Source organism: Heterocephalus glaber, unplaced genomic scaffold, assembly GCF_053883595.1.
Source record: "Heterocephalus glaber isolate CG9 unplaced genomic scaffold, H.glaber_assembly_v1.0 deba00001497, whole genome shotgun sequence".
NCBI classification, from domain to species: domain Eukaryota; kingdom Metazoa; phylum Chordata; class Mammalia; order Rodentia; family Bathyergidae; genus Heterocephalus; species Heterocephalus glaber.
In genome coordinates, this window is record NW_028258320.1 from 35,039,829 (window position 1) to 35,059,209 (window position 19,381).

The following is a 19,381-nucleotide window of genomic DNA, read 5'->3' on the forward strand; positions in this document are numbered from 1 at the left end:
TTTTACTACACAACCATTATTTAAAATTGACATCTTGCATTTTTGCTAATATGTATGGACTACAAATTAAATTTATTAATAAGAGTTATACATGATGGGGTATAATACTGATTAGTCAAAGCTTCTTTTGGTCTTATTCCTCCTTGGTAGGAAACATTTCTTGGGACTTTAAAATGATTAATCAGTCCCTTCCTACTAGCCTTTCACCTTTCTTACTACTGATGATTAATACCAAAATGTGCTTCAACTTCTGCTGATTTCCTAGGACTTATAATTTTGCAGCTGCTAAGATATAAGCCAATGTGACTTTGAGGCAAAAGCAAGGCTAAATGAGATTGTATATGACTTTTCAACTACAGTTTTCAGAATTCTAATGGTAGAAAAACATTGAAAAAAGAAAATTTGATAAAGTCACAGCTTGCAAAGCTTCTTGCTTTTCCATGTTGTGATGGGACATTAACTAAGCATACAGAACCTAATTTCCTATGTAGTGTGTCAGGCCTTTCTCTTAGGTTTGATGAGGTCTCGGGATAATTATGTGTAATGACCTACTGTGGCAGAGAAACTGAATTATCACTCATATCAGTATTCTCACAAAAGAATGTCATCCCCTCAGCTTTATTTCATCAGCTAATCTCTAGACAGACTTGTGGGTGTAGCTTGCTTTTCTCATCAGTCTCATCAAGAATGCTCTATAGCCAAGAACTAATTTGTATTAGAGGAAATCACAATATATTAAAACAATTCAAGGATATATTTGTTAATATTAAATATTAATATAATATTGGTATATAGTATGCATATATATATATATTTCAAATCTTAAGAAATTTTAATTTTTCATTTGTGTTTATATACCCAGAAATAAAAGTTTACTCTTTAGTTAAAAATTTACCTTCACAAATATTCATATTCAAATTACCTTTCTCATGAGATATTAAATCTCATGTTTCTTGTTATTTTTCTACCACAATATGTAAAGTCACTAGAGAGTATTTTCTGTGTCAAGCATCACATTTGGAGTAGCAGTGTCAAAAGTAACAAACCAGGTCCAGGTGCTTATTAAGTACTGTACAGAAGCACATCCAAATATAGGAGAGATAGATAAGATCAATATATGTTATATGCATATATCAAAATACCACACTGAAACCCAATATTTTATAAAATCAATAAATGCTAATAAAAACATTTTAAAACATTACCCAAATATTTACCAACTGTAAATGGCTTCTTTAAAACTACGAGTTCATTTAAGTCCCAGAGTTAGTTAAGTGATTATCAAGGTGTTAAACAAAATGCACACCAGTCTCAAGCATAATTAATTTTTTATGATTCAGTATGTATAATGTGTCTATAAACATTTGGAATGGATCTCAGATGTGTACCAAAAGTTGGTCAATTGAAAATTCTATCTACTAGATTATTTGTAGTCTCACAGAAGTGGACTGAATAATCTCTTTGGTACTAAGAAATGAAGCCAGCAATTTTCATTATCTGCTTTGATCAGAATTGTCTTATTACATTAAAATATTCTTCAATAATTCTATTCTAATAATCTATGATGACATCAATGTACCTGTTAACCTCTGACTACTTTAACTTGCCTGGAGTATGAAGCAACCTTCATTAATTTATGTATTTTTATTTGGATATTAATATGAAGCCTTCAAATTAATCTTCCTCACAAAAAGATACATTTACTGTAATTCAGTTCCAAATTTCCCTTGTTGTAAGCATTCACATTAGTAACACTGAAAATGTGTACCACATTAAAAAATGACACAGTTGAGTTAATAATGTAATAGAAAGGCCTATACTGGGTTTGCATATTGCATTGTCATTCATAAAGTCACACTCTCCCAAGTATTATCCTTATTCATATGTTAATCAATATAGCAAAGTAAATTAGGATTGAAAACACTGCAAGGCACAAACTACCTACATCTAGTCTCCAATTTGCTACAGGTTGTACCCATTTCTGTGGTTTTATACAAGGTTTGATTTACACAAACACTTGCCAATCCCTGTAATACAATGAGTTTACAACGTTTGCTTTTATTTTGTATAAAACAGCTATTTATTCAATTAAAATTATTAGTTTCTAATTTGACAAATGTGAAATGAGGGAAAAAACTGGTTTGTATGTTTTTTGGTATGTTTCTCCTGACACTGAAAAAAAGAAAACAATAGAAGATGTAAGAATCAGCTGTGAGAACCCCTACTTCAGTGGATCTCAGAAAAAAAGATCAGTTAACAGAGAAGGCATTTTAAACTACAATGGTCTGGTGTAATGACTTGTGGTTAGATGTTCCCCAAGGCCTCATGCTTTTTCTAGAGGTAGTTAAATCTAGATCCTGTGTTGGAGGGCACTACTATTAAGGGCATGAGCACTATCCACCCTAAGTAGTCTGAATAAGATAAAGGGGTCAATTTTTTCATGTATTTATTTGCTGTTTTTACTTCTTTGTCTGAGAAATGTCTGATCATTTCAGATTCCCATTTTTGAACCGGGTCTTTATATTTGGGGGGTCTGGTTTTTTTGAGTTCTTTATATATTCTAGATGTAGACCTTTGTCAGAGGAACAGCTGATAAAAATTTTTTCCCACATTGTAGGTCATCTCTTAGCTCTGTAGGTGGTTTCTCTTGCAGTTCAGAATCTTTTTAATAAGATGAGATCCCAGTTGTTGATTCTTTGTGCTAGTTCCCATGCTACTGAGGATTTGTTCATAAAATCTTTTCCTATGCCAATGTCTTCAAGAGTTCTACCTAACTTATCTCCCAGCAAGTTTAGTGTTTCTGTTATAATATTTAGATCTTTAATCCATTTCCATTTTGGTTTAGTGCATGGTGAAAGACAGGGATCTAGTTTTAATCTTTAGTAGGTTGAAATCCAATTTTTCCAAAACCATTTTTTAAAGAGGCTATCTTTCCTCCAGTGAGGATGGTTGGCTCCTTTGTCAAAGATGAGGTAGCTGAGTATATCTGGAGTTGTTTCTACATTGTCTAATCTATTCCACTCATCTTTGGGTCTGTTTCTTCACCATGCTGTTTTTATCACAGTGGCTTTGTAGTATAGTTTCATGTTGGGGATTGTGAGTGAGGTTGGAGAGAGGTGCAGGTGAAAACAACATTGAGATTCCACTTTACTCCAAAAAGAATGGCTGCTATCAAGAAATCAACCAGTAACAAATGCTGGCCGGGTTGTGGGGAAAAAGGAACCCATTGTTGGTGGGAGTGCAGACTGGTGCAACCACTGTGGAAATCAATATGGTGATACCTCCAAAAACTAAGATTAGAGGTCCCATTTGATCCAGCTATTCCTCTGCTGGGTATCTTCCCAAAAGAATTAAGAGAATCATGCCACAGTGGTGTATGCACGTCATGTTTATACCAGCACAGTTTGTAATAGTTAAAACTTGGAAACAGCCCAATTGCCCATCAACTAGAGACTGGATAAAGATGTGGTTTTTCTATAAAATGGAGTACTACTCAGCCATAAAGAACAAGAAACTAGAGACATTTATAGCTAAATGAATGCACATCGAGGTCATACTCTTAAGTGAAATAAACAGGACACATGTAAATACTGAACAGTTTCTCTGGTGTGAAAAAACTAAAAGTGTAAATAAGGTTCAAAATGTATAATACATAATGTGAAATAGGAAGGAAAGGTCTAAAGGAGTAGGGGAAGTGGGAGGGGTAGGGGAAAGGAAAGAAGAGAAAAGAAAATATGAGAAAAAAAATGGAAACAAAGTCTTTTTATTAGGGAAGGGTAGAGGGGGTGAAAGGAGGGCAGGGGAAGGGGAAAAAATAAGAACCAAGATACATCATGTAAAGGTACAAGATCCCAATGATGAATGTAACTGTATTGTGTATCTAAAATGTACCAATAAACTTAATGGAAAAAAAAAAGATAAAGGAGCCAGAAAGACCCTGTTAAGCGCTTCTTGTTGTTTTTCTGTCTTCTGCCTCCATGAACTGAAGCTCTCTTGTTGCCCGTGTTACCTTGTGCACACCATGTTGTTTCTCCTCTACAAGTCCTGTTTGCCATTCCTGTCTTGTATCCAGCCACTATGGACTAAAACCTCTATGAACTGTTAGCCAAATAAACTCCTTCCCCTTCAACTTTGAATGTCAGGTATTTTGTCTCAGCAAGAGAGAAAAGTAACTAACACATCTGGCCTGTGTTTGAAGGCACGAAAGGTCTGAGTATGGGAAGAAAACTGACACTTCTTTATGATTTTCATTGTGCAGTAAAGCTGTATTTTGTACAAGAATAAATCTAACACAAAGTTAACAATAGTGAAGGCAGTCTTATGTGAAAAACCCCTCTACCAGCCGATTCTTTTTGACTTAAGAGGTTCCAAGCTCCCGAAATCTTGTTTTAGACAAACCAATAGAAATGGTATCAAGATCTTATCTAGCTTGAGGTTTTATGGCTTATACATTTCTATTTCCTATAGCTTTGCTCAGTACAATAGAGGAGAGATTCTTAAAAGTGTGTTTCCTTTATCCAAGCAAACTTTAAAAATCCAGTAACAAGGTTTGAGGTAGTACCTGCATTGCTACTTATTATAATGCTAAGTATAGGGTATCTCTTACCTGCCTTTTTTTTTCTTTTAAAGACAGGGTCTCACTTTTTATTCCAGGCTGGCCTAGAACTCACTATGTAGCTGAGGCTGGCCTTGAACTTGTAGAGATCATCCTACCTCAGCCTCCTAAGCACTGGGATTATAGGTGTGTGCTACCATGCCTTGCTTCTTACATGCTTGTTTTATGAATGATATTCACAAACAATTCAGCCCTTCCTTCCGGTTTTCAAAAATGGTACACAGCATGATATAGTACCAGATCTTTCAAAATAAATAGATCAAAATGTTACAATTACAACTGAATTAATTCTCCACTTGTATTGTTTTACACACATCCGTGTTTTTGAACCTAACTTCAGAAAATTGTCATATAAAATTATATGTACAGGGAAAAGGTTTTATGAAATACAGCCAGCTCAAGTGGAAAATATTAAAGTAATGTAAATCCTATATTTTACCATAACTTAGAAATAACAGTTGTGAATTACCTTAAAAACAAATGTTAGCAATATCCTTCATTTATTGGAACTTGAGTTTTATTTAAGAACTCCTAATAAGTATTTTTTTCTTTTTTTTCTTTTTGGTACCGGGGATTGAACTTGGGTCCTTGAGCTTGTGCAGCAGGCGACGAAATCACTGAGCTAAATCCCACTGAGCTACATCCCCAGCCCAAGTATGTTTTTCTTTAACTTTGCAAAATTGTATTAATTAGTAAATACTTTTTGGTCTCTATAAACAGATTTATGTAAAATGAATCACTGTTTTAAAGAGTATTTACTTATATTTCTTCTCATATTTTTATTTAGGAAAGAAAAGATATATTTTCTGTATTTGAATCCATCACTATGTAATTAATTTAAATTCAATACTCTGATATTGGGTTTCTGATATTGTAGCCAACAGCAACATGTAGCTATTGAGAACTTGTCACTAGTGAGGCTGACAAACTGATTTTAAAATTTATTCAAATTTAATTAATTAGTTGGTACACATGGCATCTACCATAGTGGGCAGCACTGATATAAAACACATAAGCTATTTTATGATTAGATATCGTTTTACATAATGTTCAAAATGACAGATGCATCAACTAACTGAACAGCTCCATCACTGTTTGCAATACTGACAATATTAAAACTGATAGTCAACCACTAGTGCCCATGTACTTGGATAAATACATCACCTCATTTTTAATAGATTCTTATATAACGAACATCATCAGAATACAGACAAATGTATAACTAGCTCATTTTAATTCATTTTTCAGTTAGCAAGCATTTACCTAATGCCCAGAATGTGACAACAGAGGACTGAGAATGATGCAGAAGGATCTTGTTCCCATTGATTTAACATTTATTCAGTATTTGCTTTGTACCAGGTTCTCTGAGAATATTCTTTATCCTGAAGGAGACAGTCCAGAAGGAGAGAGACCCCAAATTAGAGGAAAGTACAGTACCGGTACATAGTACTGGAGTGTTATGACAGAATAATTATGGAAAATCTGACTCCATGAGACTAGAAAAGGTTTCTTGCACGGAATTGAATTTTGACAATTGAGAGGGATTAGTGAAGGTCCATCTTGGGCAGAGAAAGGACTTGTATGAATCAAGACATTGGAATGAATCAGAAATGGAGTTGCCAGAAATTGGTAACAGGAGTTACCAGTTTGGACTGGTGATTTGGGGAATTTAAAGTTGTAAAAGAAGATAAAGTAAGGCCCAGATATCTAGTGTCTCAAGTGTTGCATGTTATGCTGAAAGTTACAGGAAGTAACTGAAGGATTTTAGGGAGCAAAATAAAGAATTTGGATTGACATTCAAGAAAGATCTGTCTGAAGTCCAATTATGGAAAGAATTGTAGGAATCCAGGTGGAAAACATTTCCATGGTTCTGAGTAATCCACACATGAAATCTTCATGGGATCTAAAAGCGGATGGCTTTGTATTTCTGTGATTATGACAAACAGCAGTTCTACCAGATAAAAGTCAGTGATTAAAAAAACAAAAACAAAAAACAAAACAAATCACCAACTCTACCTATAAAGGACTTAGTCAAAAGTGAGTAACTAAAAAAAAAAAAAATTTCACTTCTTAGGAGCTCTACTTGCAAAACATATCCTTTTGCAGAGACTATGGATTTGGAAATACATGTAAAATAACATTATTGATTTAACAAGATAGATTTTCAGCAGATATACATAATAAGAAAAGACACACAGTTGTAAGAATCAGAAACGGGGAGATCTCACTGGCAGTGACCTTGCCTTCACCATTGTATCCCTAATAGGAAGTGCAATACCTAGCATAGTACCATGTACTCGATAAAAATTTATTAATATTTATGAATATTATCTATAAATGAAGGCATCATAAAACCAAGACAGAAGAATTAGGGGAATGTTTAGATTAATACTTTACCACATTAGTCCCCAAAGGCCGCAGTACATTATAACCCAAGGGGCTGACTGATGTGTAGAGAGGATCTCTGGGGTAGTTCATGTCAAACATGCAGACGCTGCGTCAGACTTGACCCTGCAGCTTGCATCAGCTGCCTCCAAATAAGACATTTATCCATGGCAAAGCTGGCTTTTTGGTAAATGTCAAATAAAGAAAGTGAAAGCTATAAATCCCCTTTCTTAAGGAATATCATCATTTCATTCCTATTAAACAATGTAATCCACATAATTAACCTTTTATCACTTAGAGCAAACATAAACTACACACAACCAGGGTCTATGGTGAGTGATATTCATGCCTGACTGCATATCAGAATCTCTTGTAAGCTTATGAAAATCAAGGATTCCTGGGCCCCATCCCCCGAGATTCAAATTCTAGTTAGTATAAGGTGTTGGTATGTACTAAGAATTTGTTTATTTATTATTTTTAAATTCCACTGCACACACCTGCACTCCATACCAGGACTCTGGGACACTGAGGCAGAAGGATCACAAATTCCAACCCAGCTTGGGCAGTTTAGGAAGATGCTGTCCAAAAAAAAAAAAAAAAAAGAAAAGACAAGAATTGAGTCCGGGGTTGTAGCTCAATGCAAAGACAGTGGGTTCAATACTCAGCAGTGCATTGGTTAATTAATTTCCAACCCCAGCCACGACTGACAGAAGGTAAAATTTACATGTAATCTGTTTGCAGTGGTCAGAAGCCTTCCCAGACCCTCCCTACCAAGGAGCTTCTTGCTAGATGCCGGCAAGAAACCCCAGCATGTTACAAACAGCTTGTGAGGCTGGCTGCATAGGTGCTGCCCTTTACATTTGCTGATTGTTTTTAAAGGAAGTTTTGAGGTCTTGCTGGGAAAACAAGACCTCTTTCTCCCTGAATCCACTCAGCTCTTCATTTTCTAATTAATGGCTTATCAAACTGTTATGGTTAAATGTGCCAACAGTGAGAATAAAACAGCTCTCCCTGGTATTTAATATTTTCTCTCTCATTTTCCCCCTCCTTTACTCAACTCAAAGAGAAGAACATCACTTTTGTCCAAAGTTCATGCTGCAAACACTGAGACCATTTTTCCAGAATGTTTCCCAGGGCCTTTCTGAGTATAAAAGGGGGATGAAACTGGATTCTGCTCCAGCAACCAGGAATATCTTTGAATATTTTGACAATAAAATCTAATTGTAGCCAGGATGAGAACTACTAGAAGCACACAGAATTACAATTACTGTCATAGGTGTGTTTGTTGTCCCTTCCTCAGCTGCTGGTGAGTGTATTTATCAAGGTGCAACAGTCTCAGTTTTATCATGGCAGATACATATCATTTTGAACCAGATAGTCCTCAAAATGCACCCTATACCTTTTTTAAAACAAAGAAGCAAAGAAAATACCCAAACCTTATACATTTTCCATTTGTGAAAAAGGGACAGATGAATTATACATTCTGCCTCAAGACAATTCAATTTCATTTTTTTGGATTTTTGAGTCTCTCTATGCAGTTCAGGCTGGTCTTGAACTTTCTATGTAGCCTAGGCTGGCCTGGAACTGGCAGTGATCCTCCTGACTCAGCCTTCTGAGTGCTGGGATTATAGGCGTGTGCCGTCATGGCTGGCTACTCAAGGAATTTAACTTTCAAAATAATTACAATAAAGAAACATTAAAAGGTACAATATCAGGAATGCCAGCAAATGTTCATGGAATAAATGAAATGCTCTTAACAATAGAACAACTGAGATGCAATGCCCATCAACAGTAAGGTGGATACATTATGTTATATTCATGCAAAAGAATGAAAATGAAAGTGTCACAACTATGTGCAGTATTATAGTTGTGTCACAAACATGTTGAGCCAAAGAAGCCAAGCATAAAAACCTTATATTGGATGATTTCATGCCAAAAATAGGGCAAAGTAATCTAAGATGTAACAAGTTAGGTCTACTTCTGAGAAAAAAGGAAGGGATAATTTTTTGGGAAGAGCCCAGGGACTTTGGGGCCTTAAAATAGGTGGAAGTTATACAAGTGTGTTTATTTGTGAAGTTTAACTGTACATTTGTGATTTGTGTTCTTTTCGGTATGTTATATTTTAACAAAAACTTCAGATAACTATTTTGAAGTTCATTTATTTCAAGTAGTCATTTAATTGCATTAGCCTTGAATCAATGCCAGTATATTTTAAAAAATGAGACAGAGAATAGACAACTTAGATTAACGAGACACCTGCTATCACTTTAAAACAAGTGTTGTCCAATAAATCTAATCAGCAAATGGTTTCTGGTGGCCACAGAAAGCATTCAACAGTGCTAAGCAGAATATATTTAAAATTCAAAATTTAGCAATGCTTTGTTAGTAAAAGGGAAATGAAAGTAGGATTTCTTCAGGAAAAAAGTCATGTTGATGGATTGTTCACATCCTTTGCTTCTACAAGCTGCTTTTTGAACACTGGTCAGGTAAACAGTGTGTTGGGCTTGTGAATGGAAATAGAGTTCAATAGTAACCTCTTCAAAATGCTTAAATGAGGGTTACGATGTTCACAAAATTTAGGACGAATTGCTTGTTTTTTTGTTTGGTCTGAACCAATAATTTTCAACAGAGCTTTCTGTGTAGATGGAAATAATCCTCTGTGATGACTGCATAGTCATTAGAACATGGGATCCTGAGCCCTTGAGGGCACAAAGCTTTACTTTCATTTAAATTAATTTAAATATGAATACAAATGGTCACAGGTGCCTGCTTGTTGCTCTGCTGGAGAGGGTAAATCTTTTTATTATTTTTTTATTTTTTGAGAGGGGGTTTCATGTAGTTCAGAATGGCCTTGAACTCACTATAGAGTCCAGGCTGGCCTCGAACTTGTGATGGTCCTCCAGCCTCAGGTTCCCGAGTGCTGGGGTTAGAGGCGTCCACCCCCAGGCCTGGCTGGACAGCACAGTCTCTCCTTCTCTCACAAGGTCTCTGAAATGATGACACTGTTGAAATGACTGGAGTCAAGCAAGGACTGACTGGGAAGATTGCAGGGAAGATGAAGAGGCGGTATAGTTTATTAGCTTGTGCAGTTAACGGAAGGAAATAGATTTCTTTGGAAAGCTGATAAAGAATTACGGAATCTCAAAGTCTTTAGGAATATTAAATGGATCTCCAGAAAAGAAGATGACTTAAAGATGACTTTAAAAAATTAAGCTTACTAAAAAAAAAAAAAAAAAATTAAACTTATTCCAGTTGGCAAACTTTAACTAAATTGAGGAATAGAAAGAATGGCCCAAAACAACAGAGTAACAAGCCAGGACACCTTCAACTAGAATGTAGCTAAGTAACTAGCCACCCTTTGATCTTAGCTTAGTGAACACTTCTGAGTAAATTGTTACTTATACCCAGGTATCAGGGTTTTTGACAAAACATCTTAGGTATAAAGAAGATACTGTTTAAATTTTTCCCTTGATAGATTACGACTTGGCCTAAGGAAATGTGCAATTTTATGACATTTTATTTGTTATTCACGAAATGAATCTTTTCCAACAAGGTCACAAAGACATGACACAATAATTCATATTTCACCTGTCCCTCTGCCTCATGTGTAGACTCAGTGTTTCTTGTTACCTCCCAAATAGTTTAGAATACAGTGGCCGTAATAGGACAGTGACTTTTCAAACCACTTTTATGATTTCTGGGGAAGTGCTATGATTCACATGCTATCTAATAGTAAGATTGATGTTCCAGTTGTGTTTGAAGGATTATAGCTATAAAGTCACCGAAGGAGTTTCTTGTAATTTCTTTCCCTTGTTGAAAACCACTGTTTCCCGTCAGAAAGCAGAAATGTCCTGAACTTTCCATTTTTGACATTTAAGAAATGTTTGCTTCACATGCACACACAAATTGGGTTAAACAGAAAATCCAATCTAGATTAGTTAAAAATCTTATTTCTTCATCTCTGGGACTGTCCTACATCTCCCTTTTTCTCTTTTATTAGTATTTATGAAATTAAGCTGGATCTTAGACTCAACATGGAAAAGAAACTTGCCAGCCTCCAAGTAGAGAAGTCAGTTTGACAAATTATTATTGCCCAACCACATTATAATTATATTTTAGCTATGCTAGAGTACTAGAATATATCTGGCTCATCAAAATTGTCACCTTGATTTAATTACTTCCATTGGTAGCAGGACAATTAGTTTAATTTCAACTTACATTTGGATTCCTAATCTTTTAATATGTTTAAGAAGATTACACTGTTGAGCAGTTTTGAAAGGCAAGTTATTCTTGTTCAGAAATCTACTTATCATTCACCAGCCAGTGTAATTACATGTGGTAAAAACTTCCAAATTCCTCTTAAATCAAAAGGTCATACTGGAGTAGGTGGGCCCGAAATTCAATACCCTTGGTGTCCTTTTAAAAAAGAAGAGACATAGACTCTGTTTGCCAAGCGTATGGAGGCAAAGTTAAGAGTGATGAATTCATAAGCAAAAGAATGTCAGGGATTTTTGGCCAGAACCAGAAACTGGGAGAGGTATGGAATAGATCTTTTTCTAGAGACTTTGAGGGAGTATGGCCCTGACAGCATCTTGATCTTAAATTTTTAGCCTTCAGAACCTTGAGAGAATGAATATCTTTCAGCTTTAAACTTCCCAATCTGTGTTCACTTGTTACAGCTGTTCTAGAAAACTATACAATCACTAGCAAGGGAATGGCAATTCAACTGCCATCTAACAACTGTGGAATTCAAAGGACAGGTCATCGTCACAGGCCAAGTGAAAATACCTACTGACTTAGACTTGTTTACCTAGGTTTCTTACTTAAGAATAAGAAAAAATGTGTACATTTGTACATTATAAAGCATAATTTAGCATGAGAAGTTCCCTGATTAAACTTTTAAATATATACTATAGAAAGGAAGTAAATTATTCTACACACAAAAAAATTTCTGAATGGAATACAGAGGAGTTACCAAATAAACAGGTGAAAAGATAAGAAGTCTAAACAAATACTACCTGCACAGAACAACAAAAAGAACACTAATTTGGTAGTAAGAGAAATTGAATAAAGCACTGGACTATAATACAGCTAAGAGATTAAAAGAAGTAACCTCAGTTTAATTTTTCAGTATTCTTCAGTCCTAAGGTACAAATACTGATTAAGTTGAACTTCAGTTGATTTTAAAATCCATGTTGCATTTTAAAATATTAATCATTGAAAGAACTGTGATAGAGTTACAAAGGCAGACAGAGCAGTAGAGAGAAATGCTAGAATATAAACAATAAAAATAGGTATGAAATGAACATACGTAGAGAAAAAGTAGGTTCAATATAAGGCTGAAAGGCTGGAACCTAAGAGTTTTAGCTTCCGGACCTGTAAGAAAAAAAAATTCTGTTGTTTAAGCCATCTGGTGTATTCTATTTTGTGATAGCAGCCCAGTTACCTAATACATGATGGGATAATATTAGTCATTTAATATTGGTGGGGGGGAAAGTATGTAAAATACAGTCCCAATTTTAAAAGTTGAGATGATAAAATTCCTGCACATGAAATTAAATATATATATATTTTAAATGTACCAGTAAAATAATATGTCCCAATATACAATATTATCTTGAGTATACATGGACGGATGTAAGCTCTTCATTTTACTTTATTTTATCCTTTTTTTTGGTACCGGGGATCGAACTCGGGTCCTTGAGCTTGCGCAGCAGGTGCTGAAACCACTGAGCTAAATCCCCAGCCCGCCCTTCATTTTAAAGTGACCTTCAATTGGCTTGGGAATAGAGTAAGATTAAGAAATATAACTAATAGCTCTTTAGGTGTATTGAGGTGTGCAATAAAAGGTTAGGATCATTTTAGGAGTCATTATGATTCTCTTTGAAATTACTCTAATCCTCAAGTTTCTTCTAAAACATACACCAAAAACTCTTAGTTTTGGGTGAAATTGTAAGGATCCATACCAATTACAGAAATTACGACCCTCATGTTTCTTTACGGCCTTACTAGAAACTAAACATTACCTTGACCCTTCACACACGTTTTTGTGTTTAACCCTCGCCCTAACATGACAGAGTACGTGTATCTGTTTTGCCATTGCAAGGATTGGAGAACTAACAGGTTGAAGAATTATGTCTTAGTTATTTTTCTCATTGCTGAGACAAAATACCTGACATACAAAGTTAAAGGAGGAAGGATTTATTTAGCTCAGTTTGTAGAGGTTCAGTTGATCTTGATGATCTTGATCTTGATCTTGGATACTCTATCCTAGATATCTACCCACATTAACACCTATGTACTGTTTCTTTTGAAATAATTTTAAATGTACAAAAGAGTTGCAAAATTAATACATGTACTTCACATGTATACTATATACAGCTATCCCTAATGTTAACATCTTATATCCCTATATTAAAATTTTTAATCAAGGAAATTAACATTGATGAATATTCCTAATATATAGTCTTATAAGAATTTTGGCATTTGCTCTATTAATGTTCTTTTATTTTCCAGGAATATTTGCCTAGAATCTTACTGAAGCTGTATTCAGTTGTCGAGCTGTTTGATCTCTTCCAATCTGTGATAGTTCTGCAGCATTTTTTGTCTTTTGTGACTGTGACACTTTTTTTAGTGACAAGGTCTTGCTATATAGCCCAAGCTGGCCTTGAGCTCACAGAGATACTCCTGGTTCAGCTTACTGAGTGCTGGGATTACAGGTGTGTGCCACCATCCCCAACGACTGTGAAACTTTTGAAGAAAACTGGTCAATTATATTGTACATGCCTCTAAGTTTAGTTTTTGTCTAATGTTTTCTTTCAATTTGACTTGAGTAGTGGATTTTTTGCAAAAACAATGTAGAAATGATATTATGTTCTCAGTGTATCATATCAGTAGTTATATGATGTTGATATTTTTTACTACTTGTGATTTTAATTTCAACATTTGCTGAAGGTAGTATCTGCCAGTTTTCTATTGTACAGGTACTAAGAAATATCTTTTTTTTTTTTTTTGGTACCGGGGATCGAATTCGGGTCCTTGCATTTGTGCAGCAGGCGGCGAAACCACCGAACTAAATCCCCGGCCCCAAGAAATATCTTTTGATGGAGGGATATTTAAGACCATAAAAATATCTTCTTTTATTATTTTTTTTGGAGACAGGGTCTCACTATGTATTTCAGCCTTGGCTTAAACTCACTATATAGCCAAGACTGGGCTCAGGCTTATTGTGATCCTCTTGAAGAAAATATCTTTTTAAAAATATACCTTTATACTTGCTGGGTGAGGCGGCACACACCTATAATCCCAGGGTTTGGGAGGCTGAGGGAGGAGGATTGCTGCAAGTCTGAGGCTAGTCTGGGTTTCATAAAAGCAAACAAAACGAAACAAGACAAAACATACTGATAGATATAGATATAGATATCTTTATAGTTTTGCCCAGTAATTTAGTATCTATTGCGGATTCTAATTAGCAATAAGTATTTCTATGATTTGTCAAATTGTAATTTTACTTCTATCTCCCTACATTTATTAATAAGAATTACATTGAAAGATAGAGCTCTCTTTTTTTTGCCCTACTCATAATCTAGGGAATTATTTACTGATATCAGAATAGATTCATTGAGCCAGGCATATTAGTGCATGCCTGCAATCCTAGCACTCAGGAGGCTGACATAGGAGGATTGCCTCAAGTTGGAGGCTAGTTTGGGCCACATATTGAGTTCAAAATCACCCTGATTTACTAGGCAAGACCCTGTTTCCAAAAGCAACAACAAGCAGGGTGTGGTGGCACATGCTTGTAATCCCAGCAATTGGGAGGATGAGTCAGGAGAATCACTGTGAGTTCGAAGCCAGCCTGGGCTACCTAGTGAGTTTAGGGCCAGCCTAAGCTACAAAGGAAGACCCTGCCTCAAAATACCAAAAAAATAAATAAATAAATAAATCAACCCCCCATAAAAAATCAACATCAAGAATAAAAATAGATTCATTGATATTTACTTTAATTGTGGGTTATAATTTTTTTATCCAAGATTTGGTCTTTGGCAACTCCTTTCCCCTGTCTTCTGGGTCCTTTTATCATGCCACTCTATCACTATGTATCCATCACTATATATACATATAAATAGAAGCACTTCTTCATGATTTAGCAATAAAGGAGATTTCAGTCTCTTATTTTCTCTGCCTCAGGATTGAATCAACTATTTCTCAATGATCCCTGTTTCTTTTTATTGAAGGACAGGAAGAATAGTATTAAGAAAGCAATATCAGGATGCAGAGTGTGTTCATTACTGTAACAGTATATTTGAAGAAATGAAAATAAAAGTCTTACCCTTTCTTTAAATCTTCAGGGCTAATGATAAAAGAAGTGACAGAATGACATCTGTCAATGTGCACAAAGCAGAATCCATCCAATTGTAACTTTTGGTTTGACTACATCTGTGTGCTGGCCATAAAGGCCCAGAAACACTGGGCATTCTACTCCTGCCACTTGGCTTGTTTAAACAAATCATGGTATCTGGTTCTTGCTCACAGATCATTTCTATGGATTGAGAATAACACCCTGTTTGCTTACAAAAATATACTCAAGTCCTACACTATAACAAGTGGTACAAAAACTGGCAGAGACTAACTCTCATCACTCTATGTAGTTCCCAATTCAGCTTTGAGTCAGAAGACAGAATGTCAATTTAGACTCATTAACCTCCCTGACTTACTTTCTTCACCAGAGCATAAATAAATTTGACTCTGAGTTGAAGTTTCCTGTGCCAGATTTCAGCTCCAGCTCACTAGCTGTAGGCACAATGTGCTTCTTTTCCAATAGCTACAAGCAGGAGAATGGCAGCAGATTTGAAATTTAAATGACCTCAGGCAATGTGTTGACCTAAATTTTTTGTCAGTGATTTAAGAGGCATTCAAAGGCTCTAGGCAGGAACAAAAAAGAACTGGAAAACTCTCCCCAGGAATAATCTCAAGCATCTGTAGGACCAGATTTTGTCTGCAAGTCCCTGCTCATAACTCAATAATATTTTCATCTCAGGAAAATCAACAGGACCTCTGCATTATGAACATAAGATTGAACTCAAAATAGTGTTTAAGGCTGGGCCCCACATTGCTGGCAGAATGCTTGGACAGCAGGCTGGTCACTGATCAACTGCACAACTGTGGATTACATTCCTTGGCTCAGCTACCATCAATTTGGAGCTGGCTCTACATTGTTTTCCCTCTTCATGGGACAACTGAAGTGCCAGCTAAACAATAGACTTGTTCCTGGACAAGGCAAAAGTCTGGAATAGGAGATTCAACATGGCTGACTAGAAGAAGAGTCACATCATAGAAGCTGTGGAAAGATCCACCGAGAAGGAAGGATCTGGAAGATCTTACATGGCTGAGTAGAGGAAGGGTCATGTTGGAGAGGCTCAAACAATATCAACAAGAAACACAGAGGAGAGAGGACAGATGGTGGAGCAGTGAATTCTAGAAGCTTGGCTTCTCCAGGACAAGGTGTCTGCAATCTGGAGTTGAAGACAGTGGAAAAAATGTGAGTTTCTGATTCCTGAGCAACCTTCCAGTCATAACAGGTGGTGATTCTGCAGTACAAGTGTCCTAGGGCATAGCTGCACAGAGCAGGGGTGGACCTGGAAGATATTGTGGGGAAGGGTCAGGAGTTTAAGCTGCAATCACAGAGCAAGAGTTCCTAATCCAAGAACTCAGACAGGATAAAAATCTCCAAAAACTCTAAAACCTGGAAGAAAGAGGTCCTGTGTCTGAGTTAATTCCAGTTTTGCAGTGAAGGGATCATAGGAGTGATTGGAGTGTGAACACTCAGACTATCTGTCAAAGAAGCTACCTGGGAATCACATATGCAATGGCTCATTGGAATTTCTTATCTGTATCCCCATCAGACATCTTACTGGTTCAAATTTATGTGTGTTTTTTAAGTTATTTATTTTTTTGAGTTATTTGGTATGTTATTTTATGGTTTCATGTGTCTGCTAGGTGGTTTCTTGTATATTCGTGTTTTCATTTGCTCTAATTTAACAGGTGTCTAGGTTCTCACCTTCATCTAGAGAAGAGACAAAGGTGGAAGAGTAACTGCAAGGACTATCATATAGAAATGTTGTAAGATTGATTCTGTGGTTGCTGTATAAATTGAAGAAGCAATTCTTGCAGCAAAACATAGGGACAGAGTCAAAACCACTTAAAGTAAATAACAAAAGGAATAAATACTAGAACTGGAAAAGCTGAAAATTATTCACAAGGAGGCAACATCCTACTAAAAATTTCCATATAACCACATACTCTCCTCACTTCTCTATTCCTCAACCTGTAGGAAACCCCTCCCCCAAGAAAGGGAAGAGAAAAAAGAGGGGAACAAATATAATTTTTTAAAATTTATATATATAAATATATGTATAAGTTTATATATATATATATCCACGCATATATATAGATATACAAACAAATAAATACAGTTATAAAAAGGAGAATGGGAAAATAAGAAAATAGAAGATCTCCTAACTCCCCCAACTCCCCCAAGCCAGAGCAAGAGGTTACAAAGGGAGAGAAGAAAACAAATACCAGATAAGAGAAATCTATGAAAAGTTCTTAGTAGGGAAGAAGAAAATAGATGAGTTCAAAGAGGAAATGAACCAAAAGTTTACATCAATTACACTTCATATGCTGAAACAGTTCAAATTTGGAATGACATATTCAACAAAAATATATAATCTTCAAAAAGATGTCAGACAGAAATACCTGAAATAAAAAATAGTATAAAATTCATATATTACAGAAACTATCAATGTGAAGACAATGTCTGATTCTGAGGACAAAATAGTGAATCATGATAAAAAGCTCAAAGAAGCAAAAAAGAAAATAAGAGAACAAGAGAAGACTATCCAGCAGCTACTAGATGACAATAAGAACAATCTAAGGTTAATCAGAGTTAGAAAAAATTTAGAAGATTGCACAGATGGATTCACCAACATGCTTACAGAAATTGTGGAAGAAAATTTCCTTAATATAAGAAAAAATTTTAAAAATACATGTAAATGATGCTTATAGAACTCCAAACAATTATGATGAAAAGAGAAGTTCATCAATGCATATCCTTATTAAATTTGCAGACATTCAGCAAAAAAGCCCCAGAATTTTAAAGGCAGCCAAAGAAAATTTAAAAAATCATAAAGTTAAATCAATTAGTATCACAGCAGACTTCTCAGCACAAATCCTCAAGGGCGGAAGAGCTTGGAGTGAAGTATTTTAAGTGCTAAGAACAAATGACTTCCAACTCAGATTACTTATCTAGCAAAGCTATCCTTGAAAAATAGATGGAAAAATAAGGTATTTCTATGAAAAAGATCAGCTCGGAAAATATATGAATGCTAAACTAGCTCTAGGGAAAATACTCAAGAATATTCTCAACAGAAACAATGGATTGAACACCCTTAAAAACATAGAAGAAACTAGTGAAGTCAATGGATAAACAGCAACAAAAAACACCAGGAAAAGTGAAACAAACAATACACCAACAGATAAAGAAAGTAATGATAGTAGATAACTAATATATCTTAATATCTCTCGATGTTAACAGCCTCAACTTTCCAAGGACACAGACTGGCAGACTGGATCAAAAAACAGAATCCAACAATCTGTTGCATTCAAAAATGATATTCACAGACTAAAAATTAAATGATGGAAAACAAAATTCCATGCACTAGGACCTTGAAAAAAAGCAAGAGTATCAATTCTAATATCAGACATGGTAAACTTCAAGTTATAACAGATTCAAAGTGACAAAGAAGATCACTATGTACTAGTTAAAGGAACATTCCAACAAGAACAGATAACATTGATAAACATATATGCACCAAATACTGGAGCACCAATTTCATGAAACAGAAACTGCTGAAATTAAAAGATCAAAGAAATGTTAACACAACCATAGTAGGGGATTTTAACACTCACTTTCACAGATAGATCAACTAAACAAAAAACCAAAAGAGAAATTTCAGATCTGAACCACACTCTTGAACATATGTACTTCATAGAAGTGTACAGAATATTTCACTTCTATACAACAGAGTATACATTCTTTTCATGGCACATGGTATTTTTCCCAAAATAGACCATGTACTAGTACACAAAGTCTGCTTGAATAAATACAGAAGAATTGAAATCACCCCATCGATACTATCTAACCACTGTGCAATGAAAATAAATCAATGACAAGAATTTTGGAAAAGTCGAAACTTCTTGGAAAATTAACAACATACTTCTAAACAACCAATAGGTCATAGAAGAAATTTAAAAATTTCTGGAAGTCAATGACAATGACCATACAACTCAATGAAACCTCTGGGACACTGTGAAAGCAGACAT

General features: G+C 35.3%; 1 protein-coding gene across 6 annotated transcripts in view; it reads right to left on the reverse strand.

The window, feature by feature from the left end:
• Positions 1-19,381, reverse strand: part of Prkg1 (protein kinase cGMP-dependent 1) — a 1,307,364-nt gene that overhangs the window by 585,239 nt on the left and 702,744 nt on the right. The window lies entirely within an intron of this gene.